The following is an 11,346-nucleotide window of genomic DNA, read 5'->3' on the forward strand; positions in this document are numbered from 1 at the left end:
GTTCACAGTAACAATCCAGGAAACTAAGGGAGGAACTTAAGAGAAATGAATGCATCTCAAATGCACCTCCTGTGAACACTTCAGATTTTGTCATGCTCATAGTAAACGGCCCGAAAAAGCATTTGGACACTTAGTTCAATTAGGACATATTTTAAGTGTGTATTAAGGCCTAATGCTGGCTTAATCTAAGCCCTGTCTGTGAAATCAGGCCTAAAACTTTTTCTTTTTCTTTTTTTTAACCAGGTAAACCAGTCTGGCTAGAGCAGCGGTCAACAGAAGGGCATTCTGTTCACATTCAGAGCTGCCTTTTATGTAATTGTTTATGATATTCAGTCATAAACATCTTGAAACAATGCAAGGCTTTCATACAGGCAAATAAAGCAGATTATTCATAATTTTGCAAAAGCCACATAGAACAACCCTCAGAGTGTTCAAGACGCTGCCCACGCATACATTCGTGCTCTGTCTCACACACACACACACACACACAAATGGAATGAATATAAATGTCCTCCTCTGCTAACACCTCCGGTCCATCCAACTCTCAGGTTGTTATGCTCCAATACACCTTGAAATTTCTCTCTCTTTCAGATTCTAGCTCTTTCTCTGGCTTATTCTCCATCTCAGTGAACTGAATTGCAGGTGAAGACAGTCTATCAGGTAAGACGAGTGTCTGTACAAATTCTTAAATCAAGATACACTTACTTGAGAAGTGATTTTAAGTCTTGGTTTCTGAAATAAAACAATCAAAATTAAGTAACTTCATGCTTAAAACAAGAACAAATATCTCTGTCAGTGGGCTCAGAAAAATAATCCTGCTTTTCCTTTGAACTTTAGTTTATTTTTCTGACCCCATTGGCAAATTTTTTTTTCTTCTTTTACGTAAAGTCATTTAATTTAAACACATTTTTCAGAAAACAAGATTTTATATATTAAGTCATTTTGGTTCTCAAGTAAATGTATCTTGATTTAAGAAAGTTTAGTTCCCATTCAGTCGGTCACGTTCGACGTACGTCGGACAGACCGACGAATAGGAATCTCGCTAGAGAGGCCAATCTACTTCGAGTGTAACTAAAACGAGCCAATGCACATTGGCATGCAATCATATGCATCAGCTGCTCGCCTCGCAGCGCGGGTATATAATGAGCAGCAGGTGCGTTGCATCTTCAGCTTTTCGCTTCGGAGCCGAACGGTGTTTGTTCCTGTTCTCTGCAAGCAAGTGTCTGCTAGAAGACGAGTCAAGCTTTTTGGTTGAACTTCTCTTTTTTTCCGAGTGCGGGCGAACAGCACAGCAGCGGGGTCGAAGTCCTCTCTTTTTCTGTTTTTGTTTCGTTTGCCGTTTTTGAGCAAATAGCTGTTTGACAGCGTCAGAAGGCTGTTCTCACGGCCGGTACGGTGCGCTTTTGAGCGCTGAAAAGCCGTTTTTACGGCTGGTAAGAGTGAGTGCCTTCAAAGAGAGAGAAAGCACATGACAGGCTGCACACAATCCCTGTCTGTGTTGCGGTGGCCGTTCCCCTGCGTGCTTCAGCACTTCTAAAAGAGTAAAGTTTAGTATAGTTTTTAAAGACGACATCCTACTTGTGTTTCTGGATGCGATCGTTCCTGTCCTCACTGACGGCCACGATCACCGTTTCGCATGTTTGGGCGCGTGCTGAAATGATGTTCGTGGGTGTTCATGTTTTCATATGAGAACATGATCACGTCGACACGCCGGTCGTGACTCTTCTTTCTCCGGGAAGCTTGAGTCCCCTCTGTTGTTGGCCAGCTGCCGCTTGTGTGTAAAAGCACAGCCGCGGGTCTGCCCGACACTCTGGGAGACCGTGGAGATCAACGAGAGTAAACCTCTCGCTCCTCTGCGTGTCGTGTGCCGTCGAGCTGCCGGGCTGCAGCGCGGGTTGTCACGGCAACCCAGCGCTCGCTCGGCGCTCTAGATGCGCGGTTCCCTTGCGTAATCTCCATTGTAGCGCCCTCTCTGGTGCACCAGAAGAGGTCTACTTTGCTGATATGGCTTGGGTGACATGAGGTTGAGGGGTTCCTTCGGGGAACCAACCCCCTAGGGCCCCTCCCTCTCTAGCGCATTGCAAGCTGTGCAGTTTCTGGATTGGATTGCTGGTCCTTTTCATAGGGGAACCTAGCATTTCATTCAGAGCTCCAGCTGAGGGACAGACGTCGATTGCAGCATCGGAGAGAGTGCTGTTATGCTCTGGAAATGAGGGTGACGCTGCCCACTGTAATGGTGTGTGCTTATGCTGACTCAGATTCAGAGTTTACAGCCATGCTTTCCTGGGTCTTCCAGATGTGCATGGAAAACTTGGCAGTATGGGGGTATATTGGTGCCATAAATATGGAATGCCAAAGGTGCCAATCTGCATAAGTTTTTCCTCTCTCACTACCCTCTTGGATGGGGTGGCTGTACACAGACCACACCCACCCTGCATGTGAGGCCAAGGCACTCTTTTTGCATGAGGGTAGTTCTGTGCTGGGGTTGAGCTGCGCTTGTTGACTAACCGTGATCAAAGTCACGGCGCAGGCCCTCAGCCAGACGATGTCCACCTCCGTGGTCCAGAAGTGCCCCCTGGCTTACCTTGTGAGGTGTGAGAAGTTGTCAAGCTAAATGCTTTCTCAATGCTCCCATCTTACGAGGTGGCCTTTCGGTGACACTGTCGAGGACTGAGCCCAGTGGTTCTCCTCAGTTAGTAGCGGATCGGGGAGCTTCCCATGACAAACCATTGAGTTCCTCTTGGGCCGCCCCTCAGTCTGCTCGTCGCCAAGGGTGTCGTCCCCTGCAAGAAACTCCGGCCCAGCAGGCTCTGCTGTATCCATTGCGTGGAGATGACGCCTCCCGTCTCTGCAGCTGTTTAACTAGTTGGTGAGAATCACCCCTGAGACGGGCAACCCAGAGATGGGTGGGGCTGCTCTTCCACCCCTGGAGGAGGGCCAGGTGGTAAATCCTTTATTGGGTTTGTTTCTGTTCCGCCACTGACCCAAGAGGCAGCGGTACCCAAATTTTAAAGAGCAGTTCCTCCATTTCCAGGTCTGAAGAGGGTTTGGAGAGCAGTGGGAGGAGAAAAACCTCACCACTCTCATCCCCCTCTTCTGTCGCCAGCGGACAGCAGCGAGCAGCGAGCAGCGGGCAGCCAAAGCCTCGACTGCTCCCTCTGTCCATCCGTGGAGCCAGGTAAGTGTTGCCTAGCACACTGTGACGCCGCTTCGGGCCGCCTCACAAAGAGAGCCCCCCGAGCCGCGTCCCTGTGTCCCACCTCGCTGCCCTGCTGCGGGTACACCGGTGGTCCCTTTGGTCCTGCTTGTACGGTCTCTGCGAGCCGGGTTAGTGCTCCCCAGTCCGTCTCGCTGGCTCCTTCGGACCATCAGGGTCGGCTTTGCGATTCAGTTCGCCCGGCTTCCCCCCCAAGTTCAGGGACGTCCTCTTCACTACAGTGAAAGATGCCGATGCCCCTGTCCTGCGTGCGGAGATCGCAGTCCTACTGGCGAAGGACGCGATAGAGCCGGTCCCTCCAGCCAATTTGAGGTCGGGGTTCTACAGCCCCTACTTCATTGTACCCAAGAAAAGCGGCGGGTTACGACCGATCTTGGACCTGCGAGTTTTGAATCGGAGCCTCCACAAGCTACCATTCAAAATGCTCACGCAGAAACGCATTTTCGAGTGCATCCGTCCCCGAGATTGGTTTGCAGCGATTGACCTGAAGGACGCGTACTTCCATGTTTCAATTCTTCCGCGACACAGGCCATTCCTGAGATTCGCGTTCGAAGGTCGAGCATATCAGTACAGAGTCCTACCCTTCGGGCTGGCCCTGTCTCCCCGCGTCTTCACGAAAGTCGTGGAGGGAGCCCTTGTTCCCATGAGAGAACAGGGTGTTCGCATTCTCAACTATCTCGACGACTGGCTCATTCTAGCACAGTCCCGGGATCAGTTGTGCAAACACAGGGATTTGGTGCTCAGACACCTCAGCCAGTTGGGGCTTCAGGTCAACTGGGAAAAGAGCAAACTCGCCCCGGTGCAGAGGATCTCTTTTCTCGGTATGGAGTTGGATTCGGTCGAGCAGATAGCACGCCTCACAGAGGAACGTGCTCGGTCGGTGTTGAACTGCCTGAATACATTCAATGGCAGGACAGCGGTCTCACTGAAGTTCTTTCAGAGGCTCCTGGGGCATATGGCGGCTGCTGCGGCTGTAACACCGCTCGGTCTGCTTCATATGAGACCGCTTCAGCACTGGCTTCACGGCCGAGTCCCGAGATGGGCGTGGCAGCGCGGCACGTTCCGGGTGCCAATCACTCAGGAGTGCCGCCGAACCTTCAGTCCGTGGTCGGACCCCTTGTTTCTTCGGGCAGGAGTGCACCTAGAACAGGTGTCCCGGCATGCTGTGGTGTTCACAGATGCTTCTGCCACCGGCTGGGGTGCCACGTAATACTGGCATGCAGTCTCAGGGGTTTGGACGGGATCCCATCTGCATTGGCACATCAATTGCCTCGAGTTGCTGGCAGTACGCCTTGCTCTGAGCCGCCTCAAAGGCCTGCTTCAGGGCAAGCATGTACTGGTCCGTATGGACAACACTGCGACCGTTGCGTACATCAACCGTCAAGGTGGTCTACACTCCCGTCGCATGTCGCAACTCGCCCGCCATCTCCTCCTGTGGAGTTGGAAGCATCTGAGGTCGCTTTGCGCCATTCATGTTCCCGGTGTGCTCAACCGTGTGGCCGACGAGCTATCACGAGCTGCGCTGCCAGGAGAGTGGCGACTCCACCCCCCAGGTGGTTCAGCTGATCTGGAGAGAATTCGGAGAGGCTCAGGTAGACCTGTTTGCCTCACCAGAAACCTCCCACTGCCAGTTGTTTTACTCTCTGACCGAGGGGACACTCGGGACAGATGCACTGGCTCACAGCTGGCCCCGGGGCCTGCGCAAATATGCGTTTCCCCCAGTGAGCCTACTTGCACAGACCCTGTGCTAAGTCAGGGAGGACGAGGAGCAGGTCTTGTTAGTTGCGCCTTACTGGCCCAACCGGACCTGGTTCCCAGAACTCTCACTCCTCGCGACAGCCCCTCCCTGGCCCATCCCTCTGAGGAAAGACCTTCTTTCTCAGAGACGGGGCACTCTCCGGCACCCGCGTCCAGACCTCTGGAAACTCCATGTCTGGTCCCTTGGATGGGATGCGGAGGTTCTAGGTGACTTACCCCCTGAGGTACTTAACACCATCACTTCGGCACGTGCACTGTCTACGAGACGTGCTTACGCCTCAAAGTGGAACCTGTTCGTCGAGTGGTGCTCTTCTCGCCGGGAAGACCCCCGAAGATGCTCGATCAGAGTCGTGCTTTCCTTCTTGCAGTAGGGTTGGAGCATAGGCTGTCCCCCCTCCACCCTCAAAGTCCATACTGCTGCTATATCAGCTTACCACGACCACTTAGATGGCAAATCTGTTGGTCAGCACGACCTGGTCATCAGGTTCCTTAGGGGGGCGAGACGGTTAAATCCTTCTCGTGCCCTCTCCATACCCTCTTGGGACCTCACTCTGGTGCTGAGAGCACTTCAGATTGCTCCCTTTGAGCCTTTGCTGTCAGCAGACTTAAAGATTCTGTCTATGAAGACTTTGCTGCTGGTGGCATTGGCCTCCATCAAGAGGGTAGGGGACCTGCAGTCATTTTCGGTCGACGAATCGTGCCTGGAGTTCGGGCTGGGTGATAGCCACGTGGTACTAAGACCCCGGCCTGGCTATGTGCCCAAGGTTCCTACCACTCCCTTCAGGGACCAGGTGGTGAGCCTGCAAGCCCTCCCCTTGGAGGAGGCAGACCCAGCCCTGGCTTTACTCTGTCCAGTCCGCGCTTTGCGACTGTACATAGACAGAACCTAAAGCCTCAGGACCTCAGACCAGCTCTTGTCTGTTATGGAGGCCAGCAGAAGGGAAAGGCTGTCTCCAAGCAGAGGATGGCCCACTGGATAGTGGATGCCATCGCCCTGGCTTACCAAGCTCAGGGCGTGCCCTGCCCGCTCAGGTTGCATGCTCACTCCACGAGAGGTGTCGCATCCTCCTGGGCGCTGGCTCGTGGCGCCTCGCTGACAGACATTTGTAGAGCTGCGGGCTGGGCGACACCTAACACGTTCGCTAGATACTATAGCCTTCGTGTCGAGCCGGTCTCCTCCCATGTTCTCGCCACAGGTCAGAGGCACAGAGAGGCCCCGGCTTAGTGTCGGCTTGCTGCGCTACATGCGCTTCTTTTCTCCAGAGAGTCCCTACAAGGCAGACCCTGTCGAGTCCTCCGATATCCCTTCAGCAGCCGACGTGGCGGAGCGTCTGGCACCAGGCCTATACTCCGTTGTATCCTTGAGAACCGGGTTTAGGCTGGGTTCCATATGTGTGACCCTACGGGGATCCCATATGGTTGGTTCCACGGTTGCTCCTAAACGAAGCCCGTGTCTTTCCCTCTGGGAGAACCTACCCTTCATCGGGTTGGAGTCACCCCAGCTCTTCCATATGTAGCACAGCCCTACAGGGTTAGTCCATATGTACTTCTCCACATAACTCCTTCGGGGAAGGATGTGGCTTCCGCAGCGTTCCTTTCCCAGCGAAGGGTACGCTTTCCCAGCGTTATCCAATAGTCTCACTGAATGGGTTTTGGGGAACAGCAGTGATCGACTCTCTCTGTGTTAGCCCTGTCCCACCATCCTCAGGCAAAGGGGTTCAGGTGGCTTACAACAGAGCGCTGGAAGGGGGCAGCTCCTGTGGCGCTTTGGTAGGGATTCCTATTCGTCGGTCTGTCCGACGTACGTCGAACGTGACCGACTGAATGGGAACGTCTCGGTTACAAAGGTAACCCTCGTTCCCTGAAGGAGGGAACGGAGACGTACGTCCCGTCGCCACAGTCGCTGTACCCCGCTGATGCTGCCGCCTATCCGGTTCGGCTCCTCAGCGAAAACCTGAAGATGCAACGCACCTGCTGCTCATTATATACCCGCGCTGCGAGGCGAGCAGCTGATGCATATGATTGCATGCCAATTTGCATTGGCTCGTTTTAGTTACACTCGAAGTAGATTGGCCTCTCTAGCGAGATTCCTATTCGTCGGTCTGTCCGACGTACGTCTCCGTTCCCTCTTTCAGGGAACGAGGGTTACCTTTGTAACCGAGACGATATTTGTACTGGAAAACATGAGAAACAGACAATGTGGATTTTAATTATATTTAAACAGTTTCATGAATTTTAAATTTTAAATTTGCTAAGTCTATATTTACACTACCATCTTTAAAAAAAATTCCACTGATCTCAAAAACAATACAACAATATATATAATCTTTATATGACTCTGTTCTTGGTTCTTGCAGAAACTCAAATGTGCTGTGTAACACGAGAATGAACCTCATTGGTTCTTGTGGAAGCTCAAATGTGCTGTGTAACACGAGAATGAACCTCATTGGTTCTTGAGGAAGCTCAAATGTGCTGTGTAACACAAGAATGAACCTCATTGGTTCTTGCGGAAGCTCAAATGTGCTGTGTAATGCAAGAATGAACCTCATTGGTTCTTGAGGAAGCTCAAACGTGATGCATAACAAGAATGAACCTCATTGGTTCTTGCGGAAGCTCAAATGTGATGCATAACACGAGAATGAACCTCATTAGTTCTTGAGGAAGCTCAAACGTGATGCGTAACACGAGAATGAACCTCATTGGTTCTTGCGGAAGCTCAAAAGTGCTGTGTAACGCTAGAATGAACCTCATTGGTTCTTAAGGAAGCTCAAACGTTCTGCGTAACACGAGAATGAACCTCATTGGTTCTTGAAGAAGCTCAAACGTGATGCGTAACAAGATCGAACCTCATTGGTTCTTGAGGAAGCTCAAACGTGATGCATAACACGAGAATGAACCTCACTGGTTCTTGAGGAAGCTCAAACGTGATGCGTAACACGAGAATGAACCTCATTGGTTCTTGCGGAAGCTCAAACGCGCTGCGTAACACGAGAACGAACCTCATTGGTTCTTGCGGAAGCTCAAACGTGCTGCGTAACACGAGAATGAACCTCATTGGTTCTTGAGGAAGCTCAAACGTGATGCGTAACACGAGAATGAACCTCATTGGTTCTTGAGGAAGCTCAAACGTGATGCGTAACACAAGAATGAACCTCACTGGTTCTTGCTGAAGCTCAAATGTGCTGTGTAACACACAAGAATGAACCTCATTGGTTCTTAAGGAAGCTCAAACGTTCTGCGTAACACGAGAATGAACCTCATTTGTTCTTGAAGCTCAAACGTGATGTGTAACACAAGAATGAACCTCATTGGTTCTTGAGGAAGCTCAAACATGATGCGTAACAAGAATGAACCTCATTGGTTCTTGCGGAAGCTCAAATGTGCTGTGTAACGCAAGAATGAACCTCATTGGTTCTCGAGGAAGCTCAAATGTGATGCGTAACACAACAATGAATCTCATTAGTTCTTGAGGAAGCTCAAACGTGATGCGTAACACGAGAATGAAACTCATTGGTTCTTGCGGAAGCTCAAATGTGCTGTGTAACATACAAGAATAAACCTTATTGGTTTTTGAGGAAGCTCAAACGTTCTGCGTAACACGATAATGAACCTCATTGGTTCTTGAGGAAGCTCAAACATGCTACTTAGCAATTTTTTCATCATAAAGCAATTGTGCTCTTCAGAAAATTTAGACTAAACCGGTTAATTCATATGGAATAGTTTTTTAAGATCTCTTTATGAAGTTTTTGAAGCATCAAAGTGGTAGTTGTGTGGACCGTCAATGGAGGAACAGAAATCTGTCAGATTTCATTAAAAATATCTTCATTAATGTTTAAAAGATAAACAAAATTTTTATGGGTTGGAACGTCATGAGGGTGAGTAACTGATGACAGAATTTACATTTTTGGGTGAACTATCCTTTTAACTAACTAACCTTGAAGGACAACACATGCTCAAACCATTTCAGACATGTTGTCTCTCTTAATTTATCCCCTTTAAATTACCAACAATATCTAAAATGATCCTATGATGTTGTCTTCACATGCTGTCTAGTTCAAGAGCTCATTATACTGTGGAACAAGAATTTTGACTCTCTTTCTTCCATTTCGAAGATCCTTGATGTTTCTGGATGTGGTTTATTTAGGATATGCTACTGTTATAAGCAAGAAAAGCCCAGATGAGAGAATCTGATGGGAAGGATGGTGAGAAATGAGCTGATAGTGTAATTAGTGTGTATGTGTGCATGCTTTACACAAGTCATTATCTCACTCTCTCACTGTATGTTCATTTTCTGAAAAGTTTCCAAATTAGCCGCGGGTAATTACATTCTCTCAGATCCGTTAACACGAGACTCTGTGCCCGGACTAGAAAAGATAAAGGCGGATTTAAATGGAAGGATTGATAAAGACCGTTCCATGCGATAATCCTGTTAAATCCATAACTCATTTTCTCTAGTAATGATTCTCCCGACGTCTGCATGTGTGTAGAGCTTCATAAGGCTCATGTTTCCAAATGCAGCGCAGATGTTTCACATCTAATAATATTCAGCTTATGTAAAATGTGTCTGTGAGAAAAGAAAGAGAGAGAGAAGAAAGATCAATTCAAAAAATCATTCAAAGTGGTATTGGGGGCAAAATATACGACTTAATTAAAAACATGTATAACCAAAATAAATGTGCAGTAAAAATAGGTCAACAGAGAACAGAATATTTTTCCCAAGAGCGAGGGGTCAGACAAGGCTGCTGCCTCAGCCCAACTTTATTTAACATTTATATTAATCAGAGAGTCCAGGACTACAACTATTTGACACAGAAGTCAAATATTTACTGTATGCAGACGACTTACTAATTCTATCTAAAACGGCGGAAGGTCTCCAGAACCACCTAGACATTGTAACTAAATACTGCCATGACTGGGCCTTAGAAGTCAACATCCAGAAAACTAAGATTATGATATTTCAGAAAAAAAAAACAGAAATCTGGAACATAAACATGCATTTACTGTAAACAACACCACTCTTCAGCACTCTTTAAAATATAATTATCTTGGTTTGGTTTTAACACCCACTGGAAATTTCAATTTGGCTATTAAAACATTACTTATAAAAGCCCGCAGAGCAATGCATGCCATACGAACTAAATTATTCAAAATAAACATTCCAATCAGAATTTGGACAAAGATCTTTGATAGTGTGATACTGCCCATTGCCTCATATGGAAGTGAGGGTTGGGGTCCAGCGAGTAACTACAGCCATAAGGATTGGGACAAACATCCTTTAGAAGGTCTACATGTAGAGTTCTGTAGAAGCATCCTTCATGTCCACAGAAACACACCTAATAACGCCTGTAGGGTGGAACTAGGCCGTCTTCCCCTCAATTTAATGATTAAAAAAAGAGCTTTAAAGTTCTGGATACACTTAAAATCTAGTCCTGAAGACACACTTCATTTTAAAGCACTAAAAACACAAGAACTGAGTGCTCAGAAAAGTCATCTTTGTGCAATGGTGTCAGAAATGACAAACAAAGCGTTCAAAATCACTGTCCCTGAAAATCATGCAAGAATTAAAGAAATTATGAGTAAAGAGAAAAGAGCATACATGCAGCACTGGAAAGAGCAAACGAAAGAGCAAAGTCGTCTCCAGTGTTATCTCAGTTTAAACAGAGAATACAGTTTGGCCGAATATCTCACCTCTGTCAGAAATACAACACACAGGAATTTATTAACCAAGTACAGACTTAGTGACCACCAGCTGGCCATAGAAAGAGGGCGACACAAGAAGACATGGTTACCCAAAGAAGATCGAGTCTGTAATGAATGCAGATCACGGGCAGTTGAGACAGAGGCACACTTCCTCCTCCACTGTGATAAATACACAACCTTAAGAGAGTCGCTGTACTGTCAAATACAGCATATCATCCCGGAGTTCCAGTCACTCCATGAAACTGACAAACTGAAAATATTACTTGGTGAAGGACCTTCTTCCACTTTAATAGCACAATATATTTATAATTGCCACAAACTAAGAGGTACTGAGTGAACACATCCATATTATACTACTATCAATATGTGTATAGATATATATGTATATATATATCTGTATATATATGAATGCATTTTATATATGTTCTTGATTGTATGTTTGTTTGATTTTGTTTTGCTTTATGCAATGCTTTGGCAATATGTACCTAAATATGTCATGCCAATAAAGCAATTTGAATTTGAATTTGAGAATAAAGAAGATCATACTCATTTTCAGATGGCAAGATGTCAATGTCCCTGATGTACTAATATTTCTAATGATTACACTTTTTTTTTTTTAAACATGCATACGTGTATATACATATACATATATATATACATATATACATATA

This window comes from Chanodichthys erythropterus, chromosome 22 (genome assembly GCF_024489055.1).
Source record: "Chanodichthys erythropterus isolate Z2021 chromosome 22, ASM2448905v1, whole genome shotgun sequence".
Taxonomy (NCBI): Eukaryota; Metazoa; Chordata; class Actinopteri; order Cypriniformes; family Xenocyprididae; genus Chanodichthys; species Chanodichthys erythropterus.